The sequence below is a fragment of the Phyllostomus discolor genome, chromosome 4, assembly GCF_004126475.2.
Source record: "Phyllostomus discolor isolate MPI-MPIP mPhyDis1 chromosome 4, mPhyDis1.pri.v3, whole genome shotgun sequence".
Lineage (NCBI taxonomy): Eukaryota > Metazoa > Chordata > Mammalia > Chiroptera > Phyllostomidae > Phyllostomus > Phyllostomus discolor.
The window spans coordinates 182547956-182569366 of NC_040906.2; the positions used below are offsets into that span (position 1 = coordinate 182547956).

Below are 21411 nucleotides of genomic sequence, written 5' to 3' on the forward strand. Positions count from 1 at the left end.
TCTGTAACTGTCCTAGTTTAATTCCTATCCTGGTCACCTTAGGAACCCCTGAGTCTCAGGCTCATATCAGACTTAGGACAGCCGACTGTTTACCTGTTGCTTACACAGGACAGCAAAATTCCCATGGAACCAAAAGTAATATGGCATTTGGTTCCAAAATGCCATTCCATGTGGGAATTGAAACAAGCCCATCTCATAAAGGACTTTAGTCATTTGCATTTCAGCATTAATTCTGTAAAGTAAAATGCATAACTTTTATAAGAAATATTTATGAAATGCTAAGTAATGCCAACAAATCTAATACAAGAATGTTAATTTCTCAATCCAATAGCTGAGTGAATAGAAGGTTTCACTGAAAAACAACCCCTACATTCATTCATTAGCCTTCCTCATTACAGATACTGGTCAAAACTCTGTAAGTTTTGTTTTCAAAAATCAAATGGTTATGGGTTAGCAATCGAATTAAGCCCCATAACAAAGTCTACTTCTATTCCAAGCAATGAAGCGGACACTAGAAAGAACACTGACACTGGAGTGCAGTCAGGACTTCAGAGTTTTGAAGGAGCGATGCTATGGAGCTCGGGTTCTTGCTTGTTAATCATAAACATATAATTAAGTGGTGATTCATACATTCATTCAGTAAATACTGACTCCTCATTAATAGCAAGGTGCTATCCGTGTTGATGTCCAAGGTCCAGAGAAGCACAAGCCTTCACCTCTGATCCCTGAGAGTCCACATTCTGGCGGAATGAATCACAATGCAGGGCAGCACGGGCTCCAGACTATGTGAGCGGTGCAGACCACAGGTGCGGCGGTGCTCACTTCCACTTAAACAGAGGCCAACGCAGATGCCAGGGAGTGTAGCACATGTTCATAGCACAGTAAGAGGAAGTTAAGAAGAGAGATTCCAGGCCCTTGCTATACCTCATTCTAATTGTATAAAGCTCTCTCCAGAGCCTACAGTGCCTTCCTGTTATATGATTCACTTTCCTCTAATTTATGTCCATTTCCTCTGAGCAAATAAAGAATTAATCAGTGCCATTTCTACATCAACCCCTTTGCTGGAAAGGACATTAAGTCAGTCCTTTGCTATACCTTGAATTGTCCAGTGGCTGTCCTTCCTTTTCTTTTTCCTCCTCTGTTTTACAAAGCGGTGTCTTAGAAATATACCCTATTAGTAAACATTCTTAATAGCATCTGAGTCATGAAGAACTACCTATAGATAACAGCACATTATCGTTGTTTTGAAACTTTCCCTTTGGGCCTTTCTCAGATTAGCTCTTGCTCTGCAAGTGAACCGTCTAAGCCGATGTTGATTTTAAAAACAAGTACCAGTTTAGGCCCACGTGGGTGGTCCTTGGCACAGACATCAAAGCTAGAAACCTAATCATAAATATTTTTCCTTCCTCACTGAAGAAGTGAGCATTGCTATTGTTCCGCATGGTTCTGCTTTCTTTTTTTAAAAAGCCTTTGCTGATCATTCACATTAATATTATGCTAATAAAAGTAAGGGGATGCTAACTAATTCAGTCTCTTCAGTAGTAACTAAGGATCAGAGAGAGAGAGAAAGGGAAGAGGGGTAATTTACATATTTTCATGATTAGAGTAAATCGACATTTAAACACTTGTCACAATTTCTGAAGAATAACAATACATGTTGGGCCAGCCTGGGCAGAAGTAATTTCTCCAGTGGAACCATCTAAAACCCAAGCATTTCAAGAGACATTTTGCTTCGAAGTATGAATCTCAGATGACAAGGATGAACATTCAAACACAGGGCAGCCATCTGCATTGTAAATACATTTCAGTTCCCCTCTGCAAAAGGAATTCATTTACTTTGAAGGCCATTCACTTTCACTTCTGAGTGCTTATTCCTCAAAAAACTTCCAAGTATTGCGAGAACAATAATTAAAAGAGGATCTTTCCATCTGCACTGCATTAGGCTGCAAGACAGCCCCTCCAGCAAAAATAGCTTTGCATAATTCATTGCATCATTTTAAACCCTAATCGGTGAATTGCAATAAGCTATGGAGTAAGCACACAGGAGGAAAGAAAGACTGACAGTTGATGGCTACCGTCTAAGCATTCACCTAGCTCTCACTTTGGGCTGATCTCCGTGAATCATAGCACAGGTCCCCTCACCTTATCTCTAACAGGATCTTAATCACACCTGCAGTGCTGCCATCATTCTCAGTGCATACTAATGTCCCATGAAAGAGCATTTCTTAGGTTATTATCACCAGATAGTACAGGAAAGAAAATTCCACTGGGAGACAGGAGAACTTGGGCTGTCGCCGGCTCTACTGTGCATTGTGTGAGCACAACAGATACGCTCACTGTACAAAAAGAAGGATAATATCATGAGTCTCTTCGAATTCTAAAAATTATATAACTCCGACCTGTTCACACTGATTTTTCACCTACAAAGCCTTAACTTAACCTGCTACTTTACTTAAGTGTCGCATTTTTCAAAGAAGGAGAAATGAAGGTGGGGTGGGGAAGGGCCTCTCTGGGTCCCTCACTTACCCCTCAACTATGGCAGCTTCGCTTCGATTTGTTATTTGGAAATCCAATTAAGAATGCTCTGGAAAAGGATTCTACGACTACAGAAAAGTAGAAAAACAACTGCTTTAGGCATGTCACATTTAAATTAAATGTGACACATTAAAATAAATGTGATATAGAATCCGTAGGCTTTACATATGAAAAATTAACTAAGCAGGTGGTTTTCATGATGATATGCAATGATACGATTTTTGAACCAGCAGCAGCTATGAGAAATTATGTGGGCAGTAGGGTTGGGGTCATGGAGTGTGAATCGTATACCAAAATTTCTCACTTTCCATTTGTTACTCCTCTCTAGGGTCTGGTGAAAATAAATAGAGAAACATTTTGAGTTTTATATTTATAGATGACGTCAACATATAGGTGACACAGGGTAAAGTTCCTAAGATTCAGTTTGATAGTTCAGGTAGAATCAATAGAATTGTCTAAGGAGGCACTACAACTTGAACTGGATGCAATTGTAGTACCTTCACATACATGATTTTATTTTCAAATCAATAACTCATAGTAATTAAAAACTTCACCCAACTCATTAAATAATTGACAGACTCTTAAGACAATTGGGCCGTGGCAGGAAATCTTCCTGAGTTGTTTTGACTGTGACAGTAAATTGTCATTGCTATCCAATTAAAATAAAGACTATCCTCCAAATTGAAAAAAAAAAAAAAAAACCACTGAATAGGAGAACATATTTGTTGAGACATCTGATAAGAGGTTCACATCCAGAATTTATAAAGAACTTATAAAACTCAACACCAAAAAATCAAATAATCCAATTAAAAAATGGGCAAAGGATCTGAATAGACATTTCTGCAAGGAGGACATACTGTAACCAACAGACATATGAAAAGATCCTCAATGCCACTAATCATCAGACAAATGCAAATTAAAACCACAATGAGATATCACCTTACTCCTGTCAGGATGGCCTGTCAGAATGGCTATCATTAATAAATCAACAAACAACAAGCGTTGGGAGAGAATGTAGAGAAAACGAAACCCTTTGGCATGTTGGGGGGAATATGGGTTCATGTAGCAACTGTGGAAAACAGTATGGAGTTACCTCAGAAAATCAAAAATGGAACTGTCTTATGACCCAGCAATTCCACTTCTGGGAATTTAACTGAAGAAACCTGAAACACTATGCAAAAGAGTACATGTACCCCAGTGTTCATTGCAGTGTTATTTACAACAGCCAAGGTTTGGAAGCAGCCCAGGTGTCCATCAGTAGATGAGTGGATAAAAAAGCTGTGGTACATTGAGACAATGGAATACTACTCGGCTGTGAAAAAAAGGGAATCTTACCCTTTGCGACAGTGTGGATAGACCTGCAGATCATTATGCTAAGGAAAATAAGCCAATCAGAGAAAGACAAAAACAACATGATTTCACTCATATGTGGAATCTAATGAAGAAGCTGACTCATAGAAAGAGAACAGACAGCTGTCAGAGGGGATGGTGGGTTGTGGGACTGAGTGAAAATGCTAAAGAGATTTAGGAGAAAAAAAAAACATAAAAACGGACACAGACAATAGTATGGCAATTACCAGGGGGAATGGGTGGTAGAGGGAGGTAAAACATTGTAAAGGGGAATAAATGGTAATGGAAGGAGATTTGACTTGGGGTGGTGAACACACAATACAATATACAGATGATATATTAAAGAATTGTACACCCGAAACCTATATAATTTTATTAACCAATGTCACCTCAATATATTCAGTAAGAAAGAAAAAACATTGGATTTCCAATCAAGATGGAGGTACAGGTAAACACACTCCGCCTCTTTGTACAACTACAGAAAAAATTACAACAGCTCAGGAAACTGAGCTGTATGAAAGTCCAACAATCAAGGATTTAAGGAAGCCACATTCATCCAAACAGGTAGGAGGGGCGGAGACACAAAGACAGGCAGAGGGGTGCAGAGACACAGTGTGGCATGGAGAGGTAGAGGAATAGGCCATTCCACATTCACATGTGGTGGATAAAAATCAGGAGGGTTACCTCAGAAACAAGTAATCCCAGCCCCAGGCCAGACCACATAGGCCAGGGTTCCAGCACCAAGTTATGGGAAGATAAATAGCCATAACTTCTGGCTATAAAAAACAGTGAGGGTAGGTACAGCAGAAGAAACCCCTGGATTTTCAGGACACTCCTCTTAAAGGGCCCACGTGGACTTAGGACTCACGCAGAGCCATCTCCTCTGGTATTCAGCACCAGGGCAACAGCTGGAAGGGCACCAGTTGCATACTGGAAGAAAGTGAAGTGACTGAAACAGGGTGAGTGCTGGGAGACAGCTTCCATTCAGGCAAACCTTCAGAAGCCAGACAGCAGCATTGTCCCCTCTCTGAGTTCTCCTTTCCACACAGAGCCACAAAGCAGTTAAGTGAGTTTCCCCACCCTTAGATGATTACCTAAGGCTCCACCCCACACAATTTACAGGTGCCTTCTCTACAATGGGCTACGCTACTAAGACAGGGAGTCAAAGCAGCTCTACTAATACATAGGAACAAATACAGAGAGGCTGCCAAATTGAGGAGATAAAGAAATATGGCCCAAATGAAAGAACAAAATAAAACTCCAGAGAAAGAACAAAATGAAATGAGGATAACCAACCTATCAGAGGCAGAGTTGAAAACACTGGTGATAAGAGTGTTCAGAGAACTCACTCAGTACAGCAACAGCATAAAAAGACCCAGGCAGAAATGAAGGTTACATTAAGTGAAATAAAGAAAAATCTATAGGGAACCAACAGTGGAGAGGATGAAGCTGAGAATCAAATCAATGATTTGGAACATAATGAAGAAAAAAGCATTCAATCAGAACAACAAAAAGAAAAAGAACTCAAAAATATGAGTATAGTCTATGAAGCTTCTGGGACATCTCCAAATTTACCAATATCCAAATTATAGGGATACCAGAAGGAGAAGAGGAACAGCAAGAAATTCAAAATTTATTTGAAAAAATAATGAAAGAAAACTTCCTTAATTTGGTGAAGGAAATAGACATGGAAGTCCAGGAAGCACAGAGAGTCCCAAACAAGTTGGACCCAAAGAGGACCACACCAGGATACATCATAATTAAAGTGCCAAAAGTTAAAGATAAAGAAAGAATCTTAAAAGCAGCAAGAGAAAAGCAGACAATTACCTCCAAAGGAGTTCCCATGAGACTGTCAGCTGATTTCTCAAATAAATTTTGCAGGCTAGAAGGGACTAGCAAGAAGTATTCAGAGTCATGAAAAGCAAGGCCATACATCCAAGATTACTCTTTCCAGCAAGGCTATCATTTAGAATGGAAGGGCAGATAAAGTGCTTTCCAGAAAAGATAAAGTTGAAGGAGTCCAATATCACCAAGCCATTATTACATGAAATGTTAAAGGGACTTATTTAAGAAAAAGAAGATCAGAAGTATGAATATTAAAATGGCAACAAATTCACAACTATCAACAACTAAATCTAAAATACAAACTAATCACACAAGCAGAACAGGAACAGATTCATAGATGCAGGGATCATTTGGAGGATTATTGGCTGGGAGGGGGAAGGGAAGGAATGGGGGAAAAAGAGCAGGGATTAAGTAGGTACAAAACAGACAGGGGGATGTCAAGAACAATATAGGAAATAGAGATGCCAAAGAACTCATATGCACGACCTATGAACATGAACTGAGGGGGGATTACTGGTGAGAAAGGGGGTACCAGGCACAGCGAGGCAAAGGGGGGAAAACTGGGACAAGTATAATAGCATAATCTATAAAATATATTTTAAAAAAAGAAGTTGGAGTACATCAAAATTTTAAAGAACTTCAATTTATCTTAAAGATAAAGTCATATTGATGTTCCTGAATATTCAAGGCTACTGAACAACAAATTTGTTTGTTGAAAAACATATTTGATGTTAATGCAGGAAGAATTAAATGGAAGCTTTGAGGCCACTGCCTGCTGGGCAGAGTCAGCAGAACCTGTGAGAGAATCAGAAGGCCAGGGTTCTAGGCCAGCCTCACCAGGCTTCGCCCCTGCACGAAGGTCTACCCTGCTGTATAATGAGGAGGCAAGACAACAAGACGTTCTCTTCTAACGAGATGTCCAGCTCTGAAAGGCTACAATTAAACTGGTTAAAGGCAAGATTCACATGTGGCCTCCAAAGCATTCTTGGCAATACCATGGAGAGTGTTCCGTTTCCCAGTCTCAGCCCATTCCAACTGACTCATCCCACCAAGCTCACCCAGTGAACAACTTTCCTGAAGTTTGTTCAGAATCCAACAGCGTGCAGAGCTGATTTTCAGCCTACCAAGAGGTCTTCTGTGTCCTCTGTTTCCCAGGTGACACTGACGCCGCTGTCCCTTGTTCCCATGCACACACTCAGAGGGCTGAGGCCTTGCAATCAAGAGCCCCTCCCATGCCCTGTACACACTGCCGCTGCTTCCTGAGCTGCAAGACCTTCTGAATACTTCTGGCACGATGCCAAATGATTAAATACTGCTGTGCATAATTAGCATTCCATGTAAAAGCCTTAAAATATTTTTTAAGATTTGGTTTTACTGCAGGTCACAGAAGCCAAGCCGGGAACAGCATGCTGTACTTTCATGTGAGGAACAGTGCACATGAATACAAACACAGCAGAGATGAAAGCGCAGCAGACAAGGACAGGCTGCTCTTTCAGTAGCGAGGGCGGCCCGGTGTGAATGGCCCATCAGGGCACGATGCCTACTCCTAGGCAACTTGGAGCACTCAATGTGAACCTGCACTCTCCTTTTGAAGCAAGCGCAATTTATCTGTTGCCATCCTCTTGCCTTCAATCATGCTCCAATATGGATCCAGAGAGATGTTTTTGTTCTTCCAGAGCAGAAGCCCTTACATTAGCATGTGAAAGCTACAGAAGCATCTTCTCCTGCAATGAACTCTTCCCGCCACAGCACAAGCTGCATCAGACGGTCTCCTTTGAGTGATACCAAACCCAAGCGTGCAAGCCTTCTTCTGTTCCACTGTGCATGGGGTCCCAGGCAGGGCTGCCTAGCCATTTGTCCAAAAGTTAGCTCTTCAGTTAACATCCAAGATAGCTACAGCTCATACCCACCTTACATATGATTCATCTGTCTTTACCTCTGAGCCTTAATTACTTGGTACCATTTGAACACAGAGGCACACAAACCCTGCCACTTTTATTTCCAACACAGCTCAGTTCCTACAAAGAAATTGAAAATCCCTGAATCTGCTGGGAAAGAGGGGAATTTTCACTCTCTATTTCAAATGTAAATGTTAATTAAATTTTCATTATCTACAGCACACAGTTGTTGCATTATAAGAATTAAAGGAGCATTTGATCATTTGCCAGGAGCAGTGATCACAATGAGACAATGAGGTAGTCCCCACAATCATCCCCAGTTTAAGGATGAGGAGACTGAGGCTAAGAGAAAGACACTGACCAGACAAGGAAAGCAAGGGCACCACCCAGGCTGAGAGCCCCAGGCCCCATGCTCTCCGTCTCTATGTGACAAAAGCCACTGAAACCTGTCCTCAGAAAGGGTCTTCAAAATATGATGGAGTTAGAACTAGAATAATCTGGAGATCACTAAGTCAAATCATTGTTAACCTGTCTGAGCCTCCCAGCTGGATCACGAGGGGAAGGGCAGCAGATCCACTGGAATTACCGATGTGCTTAAAGACGTAAGTGATATATGCAAGCAATCCAATCTGTCTTTTTCTAATCTGGGCTTTTTTTTTTAACAGACAAAGAACTGAGCTCAAGTCCAGCATAAAATCTTCTGCATCCTTAGTTTTCTAGGTCTCGTAAAGTCCAGGCTTTAATTACTCAAATGGGACTATGGCAGAGTAGAAAACTGGGTGATTTGCCCAGTGACATTCAAGTAGTTAACTGCTGCACCAAATCTCTAAAATGGTTTCTGATTCCCAGTCAGTAAATAACATAACCAACCACCTTCCATTAGGACAGATGGTATTATGACAGAGAAAACACATTACTCTCCAACTTTATCACCAGAATAATAAGGACCGGCAATAAATACTCTTTTATTGATAATTATTTTCCCTCTGTGAACTTTGAGAGCCTAAACCACTGATCCTTTGGCTAGTCTAAAAAACAATCAACCATAATGATACAGCTTCACAATTTCACCAGCATATTCCCACCTTTAAAACTAACTGCTTTGGAAGGCACAGAACTGTTAATAGTAAGACTTCAAGCTGTCGCTGGGAAGCTTCTGGCTAGATCGGGTTGGCAGAAATGTCTGTTTGGCCAGCAGGGTGTTTCATACATTTTTAGATTGGCTTACCACATTTTTCTCTTGTAGTATGTTCTTCTGGGCAGTCAGCAGGTGCTAGGGGACTGGGCCCTATGAACAAGGGATGTAATTTTTCATTCGTAGTTGGGAATCCACATATGCAGAGGGCTAACTTAAGTTATAAGTAGATTGTCAACTGTGCAGGTGGTTGACACTTCAATCCCCACATTGTTCGAGGATGGACTGTACCTCTAGTTTGTCACAGTTCCCACCAGTACTATCTGGATGTTACACAATCTGCTGGTCCCTGTGGGCAGCTGGTTTGCAGTCTCTGCTTTCCTGCATTAATATTATGGCATTAAGATAACATGACTCACTATTTCAAACCTATCACCAATGATCAACATCTAAATTCTGCATCAAAATAGGGCTCACTTATCTAGAAGGAAGTAAGTGCAGCAGGATGTAGGGAGATAGGACTGACCTGGGAGATTGTTATATCTTGATTTTTGTCCTTCCTCCATCAGTAAACATTGATATTACTTTGATCAAGTCACCTAACCTCAATGGATCACAGTCATTTCCTCATTTGTAAAATAGAGAGGTTGGACTTGCTGCTTAAGATTTTCATTTTTCCAACTTAAAAAAAAAATCCTGTGACATGTCTCTTGTCATGTATACATGTCCAATTGTATACAAATATAGGCTTTTTCCCAGACAGAGGGACCTTAGTGAAGGGGAAACATAAGGAATTTTCACAGTCACATAGACTAGAATTTTATATATAACTTGTGCATCTTCTGTGGGATCTTAGGCAAGTTATCTAAAATTTTCCGAGCCTCGGTTCTCTCACATTCTTTTATTTACTCAAAATAATTTATTGAGCATCTACTATGTATCAGATACCTTCTAAATGCTGAGGATACTGCAGGGAGTAAAATCCCAGCTCTTATGAAGTTTACATTCTAGTGGCAAGGAGACAGAAAGTAAACAAATACTTATAATCTTCCAGATGGTAAGAAATGCTATGAAAATAAAATAGGTGGGTTAAGAGATGGGAGGCAGAGGTCGATTGGATTATTAGAGATGGGAAGAGATCTCTCTGATAAGACACTTGAGCAGAGACTTGAATGAAGTGGGGAGGGGGGCAGTTTAGCCATGCAGATATTTGGGTATAAATTGTCCCAGGCAAAATAAATTGGGTATAGATTATTCTAGGAGTTGTAAAAACTTAATGATGTAGTGAGCAGAACTCCTGACAGCATTCTTGTGATACGCTGCTTTCTCCCTCCCCTCCATGCCACGCCCCCCCCCCCCAACTCTCCTTCCTCTAAACAGGTATAGTCCTCAGGAGGTACTATCTGCCTTTATATCAACACCAAAGACAGAGAAGTAAAGCAGACCAAGGTGAGAAAACCTCTCCTCTCATTCCATGTCCTAACCAATGACAATCTACAACTGTCAACTCCTGTTTTTGATACTGAAGAAAGAGCTTCAAATCCTTCCTTGGCTGTGTTCTGAGAAAAAAAAAATCTTTCATAATGAAGTACTCCAATATACATGCCGGTAGTTAATATTTATGATCTGTTCTCAAAGAGTGGGAGACAGAGCAGAGAGGCTAGCCTCACAGTCTCCAAGCCAGAACAGCCTGGATGACATCCGGGCTCCCCGCTGCTGCCTGTATGACCTTGGGCAAGTTACTCAGCCCCTCTGAATCTGTCTTTCACCTGTGAATGGAGGAGTAACAGTGTTAGCTCTTTTTCAGGGTTGTGGTGCAGCCTGAGTGAGCTTATGTCCATGAAACACCTGGAACTTTTTTGGCCCAGAGGATAGTACCGAGTGATGAGTATCTATTTCTATCAGGGCTTCTGTTTGCAAGTTACAGACATCAGCGCTGATTAAACAGAAGAGAATTGTTTTAAAATCTTACTGGCTGGCTCCCCAAATGTCCAGCAGCCAGGAATAGTGCCCCAAATCATGCCCTGGGGCGGTCCCGGCACACTGGAGCAGTGTATGATGCAGCTCAACCCCCTGTGCCTGCAGCACTAGATATCACCCTGTTTGTCAGGGGCTCTCCCTCCTAGCAAAGCTCTGGAAGTAAGGAATTCCCCAAAGCAGGAAAAAAAAAAAAAAAAAAAGGCAGGGGTCCAATCACACCGCTATTACAATATACACATCCTTGGAAGCATGTATTATTAATAGTTTGCTCATGCACCTTATCTCACCCAGAATGCCCCCCACCCCTCTCCGGACTGCTCAGCCCCATCCTAGATGCTCCTGCTCTGGGACGCCTTCCAGCCTGAGTCTGGCGCCTGCTCCTCCCTTCCCCAGCTAATTCCCTTACAAGAGGCCTCATTATAAACTGATTTACACCCTGATTATATATATGCAAATATAAACAGACACAAATTCTTTTGGAAATACACAGGGTAGAGATTAAAAATAAATGCATATGTGTTTATAAATGACACTTCCTGGTTCACTCATCATTTAATGTGTGTATATCTCAACCCACCAATGAGGTTATAACTCCTTGTAGACAGGGAACATGTCCTTTTCTCCTGTACCTGTTAGAAGCTCATTTCCTGTTCTTTGCCAATGCTTAGTAACTCCTTCTTTAAATCTGGGATGTACCACAGTTTTTATATTGAGGGTCAAGTATCTAATTCATCTAAAAATACTCTTTTGTTAAGAAAAAATAGATTCAAATTCCCATGCAGAGTGCATAAAGTAATCAGTGTCAACAAATTTCACAAAATATTGAAGCACTTACAAAATTATGATAATCATGTTATAAAATTATTTTTACTCCTTATTTTCAGATTTTAAAAAAAAACCTATCTTCTCACTCTGAAAAGTGAAGAATCCCACACTGCTCCAATTTTACCAAGAAAAAGGACAGCCCTCCCCCACTATGGAATAATATCCCCATCTTGTGGGCATTATTGCTCAGTGTGTTAAAAAATCCTGGTGACTGTGACATCTACGAATACTGCTCAGGGTTAGATGGAATTAAACTACAAGCCCTATTTGGTCCAGAAGCCAGAAGTCCCCTATGTCTTTAATAAATGCTTTCTGCAAAGAACATTTACAAATTTAAAATAATTAAAAGCCTACAATATTGAGTCAGGCATCAAATAGGTCTACAAAAAAAGAAGATAGATAGATAGATAGATAGATAGATAGATATTGGATTCAGAGATACCTAAAGAGGAAGTCCTCCCATGAATGGGGTTCTCTTCTCCCAGTGAGTAATGAACTCATTCAGGAAACATTTATTGAGACAGCTATCTAGCACAGGGTTGGCTACTCTGTTCAGGTCGGGATCTGCCAGGCAGAAGGCAATACATACGTGAAGGTCAAAGAGAAACTGACAAGAACTTCAGAGGTTCCCAGCAGGCTCCTGGCCATGGGCAGGAGGCTAATAAAGTCTGCCTGGGCTCTTGTCCAAGAGAAGGAAGGTTAGCAGGCATTCAGAATAGGTGTATGCAGCAAAGTTGAAAAACAAGCAGGGAGAGGAGGTGGTCAAACAATGGAACAATGGACAAGCAAGAGGAGGAAGCATTGGCGATATCCTTTTCATCCAGGGGAAGAAAAGATATGTACATGCAGCAAAAAAAAAGTAAAGTGAAAAGTGAGAAAAGAGGATGAGAACAACGTCCATCTCTCTTCCCCTGTGCACTTCAAATGCAGCTTGGGAATGTGAGCAAGTCCGCAACTTACGGGTACCACAGATATTTCAAGTTCCCTTGTCATTGTCTTCCATCCTTTTACAGCTATCATGCAAATGAGTTTATTCGGCCTTGCTTATGTTCATTTTCTTTCATTCAAACGGTCTTTTACTAGAGACAGGGGAATTGTGCTTCCCAAGCCAGGCATGATCTCAACCCCCTGTTTTCAGCCATCATTTATTTCAAAACAACCTTTCCTATTAAAGAAGGTTATCACCGCAATGTGGAGAACACATGCAGAATAAATGCAGCATCCTCAACCATTTGTCCCCAAACCATCATTTTATCCAAGTATTCCCCAGAAATATATAAAAACATCCTAAATTCAACAGGTATCTTCATCTCCAACTTTTCTTTTCAATCCCTTTGTAAACCATGAAAGCAGTCAGTACAGGAGCAGCCTGCTTCATTGGTTCCGAGACCTTTCATCTCCCATCCAAAATCCTCTACTGCCCCAGCTTCTCTCCGCATCTGGACTGAGGTCCATCTCCCACATCTCTCTTCAAGGACCCAACTGGTCCAACAGTGCTGGCTTGCTGAGCCCGCCTGACCCAGGTGCCTCTCCTGCCCCAGGAGCCTCCTCCGCACAGTTCCCACTCCTCACACCCTCCCTGTTGTTCCTAAGGAACACCACAGCCATTGGATGCAATCCACAATGCTGAGCAGATGCCTGTCCTCAAAGAGTCTGGTGCCACAGGGACATATGCAGGCTTTTAAAAAATGTTTTCCAATTACACTTGACCTTCACTATTAGTCTCTTTCTGGTGTATAACATAGGAGTTAGACATTTATATAACTTACAAAGTGATCCCTTGATAATTCTAGTGCCCAGCAGGCACCATATATAACTACTACCCTGCTGATTATATTCCCTATGCTGCACTTTACATCCCCATGACTATTTCCTAACTACCTGTCTGTACTTCTTAACCCCTTCATATTTTCACCCAGTTCTCCAAGCCCTATCCCACCTGGCCACCAGCAGTTTGTTCTTTGTATCTAAGAGTTGGTTTGTCCACTTATTTTGTTCTTTAGATTCCACATATAACTGAAATCATACAGTTTTGTCTGCCTCTGTGTGACTTATTTCCCTTAGCATAATACTTTCTAGGTCTATCCATGCTGTTGCACATGGTAAGATTTCATTCTTTCTTATGGCCGAACACTATTCCATTGTGGATGTGTTTATGTCTGTGTGTAAAACCTCTTCTTTCTCCACTTGTCTATTGACAGGCATTGGGGTTGGTTCAATACCTTGGCTATTGTAAGTAATGCTGCAATGAACATGGGGGCTCATATATCTTTTTAGATGAGTGTTTTTGAACAAATGCAGGTGTGAGTCCAACAGTCCTGCCTGCCACTCGCGGCATGTAGAACCTTGGGCAAAACATCTACCCCCTTTGACCTCCTTTTCCTTATCCTCAAAGGAAAATAACAATGTCTACCTTGTAAGACTGTTATAAGGATTGGAAATAATTCTTGTAAAGGGCCAAATGCTACACAGTAGATACTCAGTAAATGAAGATCATGGTTTAAAGAGGAAATGGCACTGTGAGTGCCTCAATTCCACCGAAATGAAGCTATGATGCGGGTGGCTGTGGCACCAGCAGTGGACTCCAGGCGAACAGGGTCCGTCCCTTCCTCTCCCTGAATCAGTGCTCCACCACCATGCTTCACTGCCAACGTGCACTTTTCAGAGAGCAACAGAAAAAAAAATGACTAAAATAACATTCACCAAAACGTGAATGTGACCATCTTTGGGCACTGGTTTTATTGGCATTTTAGTTCTGTTTTTCTGTACTAACTAAATCTTCCAGAGTGAACAAGTATTATAAAAGTTACTCAGAATGTACTCAATCTCCCACCATAATTTGGGAGCCCCAATCTTCGTCACACATTACAAACATAAACAACATTAACAACTGTTTCCGTTTCACTTGACTTTACAGCCATCTCTCCTTTCACGCTTTGTCTGACTTTTCTCCTGAAGCACTCACATTTACATAAAGCAACCTATTCAAGACTAGAACAAGAATTTTTTAATTAAAAGTCTCCTTTAAATTTAACTCCAAAATATCTCCTCGGAGTTTCATTTTTGACCATAGTGAATATTAATGTTCAATATCAAGTTCAAGCTTTCTCTGGTCTAAAACCAACTTTAGAAAAAAAAACTAAACCTAAGATCTCACCTTATATTTTAAAGGGTGTTTTATCATTTTTGACATTCCTACTTTCTCATACAGCAAGTTGTACAATCACTTGCAATTTTGAAATTTTAAACGTTCTTTAATATATTATATAAGCTTTCATATAGAAAATGAACTTTGTAATTTGAAACTGATGTGGCAATCGTGTGCCTGTTAAAATAAAAAGAGAGATCACCTGGCATGGGTAACTATTTTCCTGAGTTCTGGTAGAGGACTGTCACACTAATGATGGATAATAACACCATAATTTAAAAATAAAGTTCCTAAAGAAAAAAACACATTGGTGGGCAGCTAGATTATTTGAAAAACCTCTTACATGAGCTACATTATATCAAATGGAGGATCATCCAGATGCAGCTAAAACAATGACTGTGAAGTCATAACTTAATTCCTGTATTTTTTTAAATTTTTTTGTTTTATTTTTATTTTTTAGAGAGGAAATGGAGGGAGAAAGAGAGAGAGAGAAACATCAATGTGGGGTTGCTGGGGGTCATGGCCTGCAACCCAGGCATGTACCCTGGCTGGGAATCAAACCTACGACACTTTGGTTCACAGCCCACGCTCAATAATTCCTGTATTTTTAATGCCTTCCTCATCTTGAGCCCTCTGCTCAAAGCCTCCTCCTCTCTGAGCTGCCAAACCAAAAGTCCCTTCGCTCTGTCATCCATCAGCAGGTCCTCCCCAAAAGCCCATCTTGTCCGTCCCCTGCAGATGGATCTCAGACTCTTCAGCCCTCCTAGATTCACAAGGAATTGCTGACTTCCACCCAGTACCCGTACTGACACTGCCTGTTTTTAACACTTTCCAGTATGGTAAACCCTACTTCTTCAAATCCTAATATTCACGAAGCTACAGCATTTTAGAGATGTCAGAAGTGAGAGGCCTTGGAGATCAACTAGTTAAGTGATCCTTAACCTTAACAGACTTGCTCTTAACATAATATCCATTTATCCACTCTATCATTACCACATGGAAGTGAAATTCAGATCATTTATATCTATGTAATTTTAATATAAGAAAATGTGTGCATGTGCACAAGCCCCCAATCATATTAAGAGAAATAAAGAAATATAATTTAAAAGATTATGCACTTCAATAAATGAATTAGAGCTCTGAGACGACAAGGCATGAGGTCAACCACTTCAATCTACTAATAATGAATGTGCTTAGATTCAGAAACAAACAAGATTAGAAAACACTCCCTATTTTAAAAAAATACAGAAAATAAGAGAATAAAGGGAAGGTGGTGCATGGAATTAAAAACTTAAGTAAAGATAAGGAGAGATGAGACATTTTAATATGACATCCTTCAGGAATGCCCACCGAGTCATTCTAAAGTCAGAGAAAACACCAGACAATTTCTTTGTTTGGCAGGCCCGTCTTGAAACCGTAGGATGTCTAACACAACTGGAACCTGCCCTGCAAACAATGAGACAACATAAAACACCCCCACGAACTCCCAAAATGCCCTTGAGAGCGCAACATTGCCCCCACTGAGAAGCAGACACAATTCAACTTTCTTCACCCTCATTTTGTTTTTGAGAACACACAGAGGTTCAGTGATTACATTCACAGCAGGTTACTGACGGTGACACAGCTGGTTTCATAATCACCACACGCACACACGCACGCACACCCACAGGCACAGGTGCACGTGCCTATGAGCACACATGCCCCTGTGCACATTCTTCCTCCCCTCTCTTCTCTTTCCTATTCGGGGACCAGATTTTCCACCCATGCCCTCTGTAATCATCACCCTTACAATTTCAACATCTGCGTCACTCTGACCCCACACTTCACATTTCCTCCTTAATTGTGTATGCTGACTTGTCCCCACTGCACATCAAGTCCCATTATCCGTCAAAGCCTGAGCCTTATTAACGCAAATCACAAAGCTCTCCAATTCAGTGTCCCCCTTCCTGACCCATGACCAAACTCCCTCCTATCTTTGGGATTTCCCAGTTCCCAGCCAGTCCATTAGGTCAGTCCCTCTTCCTTCCCACATCTCCCTCTCTCAGCACCTGGAACTCATTCAACGCTGCTCCCTCAGCTTTGCCCATCTTATATGTCTTCAGTCTTGCTCCCATGGCCCACAGTCAGCGTTTCTTTAGTCCTCTCTGCACAGAATTGGAAAGTGTGCTAATGTCCCTATCTCAGCAGAACTAAGATACTTCTTATTCATCAGCTACAATACAACTGTATTCAAAGTAGTCCTTTCTAGCAGCTAGAAGATTTTTTCAGCGGCTGTCTCCAATCTGCTGAGCTATCCTTGATTCCATCTACCTATAGAGTAAAGGACTTTGCTTTTATAATAATCAGGCAGTAAGTTAAGAGAAGGTCTTGCCAATAATGTCTCTGTTCACGCCATTTGTCCAAGTGGAATACCCTCTTTTTGAAAAACCAAGTTTTATATTTCCTGTAAAATCTGGTTCTTATTAATATCCTCAGTAAAGCTTTCAAGCTCTTGGCCATCTGGATTTCCGAATTCTCAAATTATTTAATAATGACAGGTTCCCAGAGATGAAAGAAATTTTTAGATGACCCAGTCAAATCGTTTTATTTCACAGATGAAGGAAACGGGACTCAGAGGTGAGGAAACAGTCTCCAGTCATGCAACTGGTTGTTTGCAGACAAGGCTGCAACTTGGGTCTCCCCCTTCCGGCCCGGTTTCCTTCCAATATGTCAATGAATAATCTGATAACATGTAACATTCCTTGTGAAAAAATCAGGTCTTTTTTCCTTTAAAAATGTGCTTTAGGGAAATTTTACAAAGGTAGTTCTACTGTGCTTCACACTGTCATTTATTCAGTATTCTAAAATGGAAATATTTTATTTGCTATACATTTTCATACTACATGAAAATTTAATGCAAATGTGTTCTGCACCATGCCATTTAATCAGCTCTGACTCCTGCCGACCCTGTGAATGAGTGATGCTCAGAGTCCCGTCCTCAGCAGCCCTGCTGGGCTCCTGCAGACTCCTGCCTACGGCCTCTCCTATGAAGTCAGTCCATCTCCTAGTTCATCCTCCTCTTTTCCTGCTGCTTTCTATTTTCCCAGCATCATTGTCTTTCCGAGAACCCCAGCCTTCTCATAATGTCCCTGAAGTAGGACAGCTTCAGTCCTGTTCCTATTTCCCTTATTTGTTTCCATTTTTTTTCAAGTCAAAACCTATCTCTAGTTTGCTTTCCAGGACAATATAACTGTGCCAAAAATATTCAATGGAGTAGCCAAATGAATGTCCCAAATGAAGCTTTTAAGTTTTACTTCATTTCACATTCAAACCAGGTTTATTTTATGAGTGTTTTCCTCTTTATTTTTTGACTAAATAGGAAGGATAGAGAACAGAAAATTCACATTTGATCTGAAATCATTTTTGAAATTTCTAAAAGCGTGCTTTGTATGTGTTAACTATTGTTAATTAGTCAGCAATGATTAACATATTTTTAAACTCTTGATCTCTCTGCAATTTCTCAGTCCTCCACCCATTTAGGTGGTAAACATCTGAATGATCAGATTAGATTATTGCTATTCTTTTCAAGACCTTATTGTTACTATTTGCTTCTTTTAAAATAAACATCATCAGTTGACTCTTTCTAATGGTATCTGAGAAGATCACACTCAAAATCTAGTCTCATTTCAGACCACCAGGTACTTGTTACAGTGCTGAATGCACTTCACCAGCCTTAAAAATCTGATATTTCTATCCTTTGAAGAACTTCTATCATTTTAAGCTATTTTATGCTCTACATTAAACACAATCAAAATGTGCAAAAAGAAAGTGGATATTCTCCCAAAGCCACTCAGCTGAACAACAAAAGAGGGAAAGGTTTCAAAGATACTGTCTCAAATTTCATTTTCTGAATCTGTAGATTCACCAAGTAATTCTCTCTCTCTCTCTCTCTCTCTCTCTCTCTCTCTCTCTCTCTCTCTCTCACACACACACACACACACACACACACACACTTCTCTTTTTGAAAAAGGTCAGCGATTGGTTTTTAGCTTCTTCCCAACTGCTTTAAGCTTTTAATCTCTCCTTCATCATTAAAGAAATACACCTTATTGAAGTATTTCATAAACTATCTAAAAATTTCAGTTTTATCCATGTGAAATTCTATCTATGTGAGTGTCGGTAAAATTCTCATTATTACACTCACCCAGGTAAGCAAAGTAGTGTAAGATGTTTGTCAAGCAGGTGATGCACACGAAGATCTGTAATACCTGTCTGTGGCTCACAGGAGAAGCTCCACTGGCGGCCTGCCTGGCTCTATTGTTAACCATGTAATCTTGAATATATCACTTCTCTCTCTGGCCACTTCCTTTCTCATCAGTCAAGGGAGAATAGAGTGTGAGCATGGTATCTTAAATGTAATGTTTAAGTTTTGAAATTCTATGGTACTGAGCAATTACAAAAAAAAATTAACATTTTTCTGTAATATACCTAAATGAAGAATATATATTTGGCCTCTCAATAGAGGCATTGCCTAAGAGCTAAACTATGAATCTCCTTTGCTTATAACATCAGCTAATTATCACTTATTAAGTGTGGCCAACTGAATCTATAAATAATTCACAAGTTTTATTTTCATAAGATGTCATTTCTTTTTATCTTAAAAATTTTGACAAAATTGCTAGTAAAGAGAGCAAGTAGCCAAGAGGGAACAGAATAACAACAGCAGTAGCTTGCACTTAACCGAGCCCTCACCACCAGCCCGGAGCTCTTTAAACATTTGTACAGGTAAATAACCCCCAAGGTTACATCATATATAGGAGAGCTCTACCTGGACACCAGGGATGCACCTTCAGCTCATGCAGGCTAGCCTCTCCACCTTACTACATGTAATTAAGAGGCTGGGCGGCAATATGAAGTTTAGTTCAGTCTGACACTAACCAGCTACATAACCCTGGAACACATTTCCAACATCTGCAGTAAGAGTGGATGTTGGAGTAGTTTTAGCATTCCGCTTTGTGGTGCTTTAATCTGGAAAGTCCATATAAGTTTATATTTACCACAGACATCTAAAAAGACTGGCATTTCTCTATGAAGCTCAGCCACCTGCCCTTCGCCCTGCTTGGTATAAATGGATGCGTAACCAAGGCTGCTTCCTTGGTTCCAGCCCTGAGAGAGTATGAGAAAGTATTTTATGAGGAAGAAGAGACAGATACTTAACTGTTTTCCCCACCCCTTGTTCTTTGGACAATACTTATAATCAATTCTCCTCCCTATGTTCCTCTGACTACCTGTGCTGCCAATCAAATAGCTCTCAATTCCAGACCAACTCACCCTCCAAAGTTCAACCAACACCCCCCTCACACCACCCTGCTCCACCTCACCCTACTCAGTGCTCACCCACAACCAGAGCACCAACTATGTACCATGTAAAGGCTGACCAATTACGTGGCCAGGGATCATTTTAAATGACAGCTTTTTTTGCCAAAAATATAAAACAGATCCACCAAAAAAAAAAAAAAAAAAAGAAGAAGAAAAAAACCTGGCTAGCGCCACTGGGGTCAGGCACTTGATTTAGTGTATCGAGTGTCAGATTCTGATTCTTTCTTGGCTGTATCCAGAAGAGGCTGTTGAACAGTGAGAAAAGTGGGAGAGAATGGGGAGAGGTCCTGAGGCCACGCCTCCTCACATCTGATACAGTTGGTCACTGTTCTGCAGTAGATGGGAAAGAAATAAATCAGCAGCAAAAGCAGTCAGTGTCTTCTTAACAAGTGGAAGTGGTAACGATGGTTACTTCTGCTTTCTGACTACCCATAAGGTCAAATGACCCGCACGAGCCGCAAAGGGGGCAACACATCAAATACCACCACTAAAACCTACATCACTGGGTAGTCCATTAAAGAAGGCTCAAGGTGTCAATATGTAGTCATTGAATATTCGCAAGTATATGCAACCACCAACCCATCCAAAATCAACCACTGACTCTCTAAGAAGGGGTATGCATGCCATGTGCTCACACCCTCAGCATCCCCAAAGTTAGAGATCATGCTAGGAAACATTCCTTTTCCATGCTTTATGAAGATGGAATGAAAACACTCTACCCATCCATCAAACTCAATATAACTATAATACTACAACTTTGTAGACCTTTAATATTATAGGGTTGCAATAATATTCTTTAAAATGCCTGGAAAACAAGATGCATACAGTAGCTACATTATTTAACATTCATCAGAGATTTGGGGTTCTGTCCCTCCAACACCAGCTGGATGTGAGGGACCTTGAACAGCCATTAAACACTCATCAGGAACTCCAGGTTCTCTTCTTGGTTCCATCACCAGCTGGCTCTGTGCTACCTTAAGTAGTTCTCTTACCTCTCCAACCCCCATCTCCTCATTTGTAAGAGAGTTAGACCAATTGACACTGCACGTCCCTTAAACACAAAAATCCACAACAAGGAAAAAGTACTATCCTTGAAATAATCTATGAATCAGTGATTTATCTAAAAACAGATGAGAAATTGCTTGTACATTTAAAAAAATAAAATAAAATATCCTGGGACAATAACACCATCAGATTTTTATATTGCCAAACCTGCATAAATAAATCATAACACCAATCTAAAACTGTAAATTAAGAGAAACGGTCAGGGTCCTAGTCCCAAAGGTCAAGTTTAAATAAACAGGTACTTTTGTTGGCCAATATGCTCTTTACTACCT

The 21411-nt window shown here is 40.6% G+C and overlaps 1 protein-coding gene and 1 pseudogene across 3 annotated transcripts in view; one reads left to right on the plus strand and one right to left on the minus strand.

Annotated features, from left to right (window-relative positions):
* The window catches only part of ARHGAP18 (Rho GTPase activating protein 18), a 171645-nt gene that overhangs the window by 71723 nt on the left and 78511 nt on the right, over positions 1–21411 (minus strand). Inside the window, exon 1 of one of the 3 annotated variants that reach the window (XM_036024690.1) lies at positions 6789–6889. The exons of the other annotated variants lie outside the window; for them this stretch is intronic. The gene's annotated coding sequence lies outside the window, so the exon portion shown is untranslated. Of the gene's footprint in view, positions 1–6788; positions 6890–21411 lie in introns of those variants that run through there. 3 annotated transcript variants of the gene reach the window in all.
* Positions 1–21411, plus strand: part of LOC114494080 — a 44901-nt pseudogene that overhangs the window by 3765 nt on the left and 19725 nt on the right.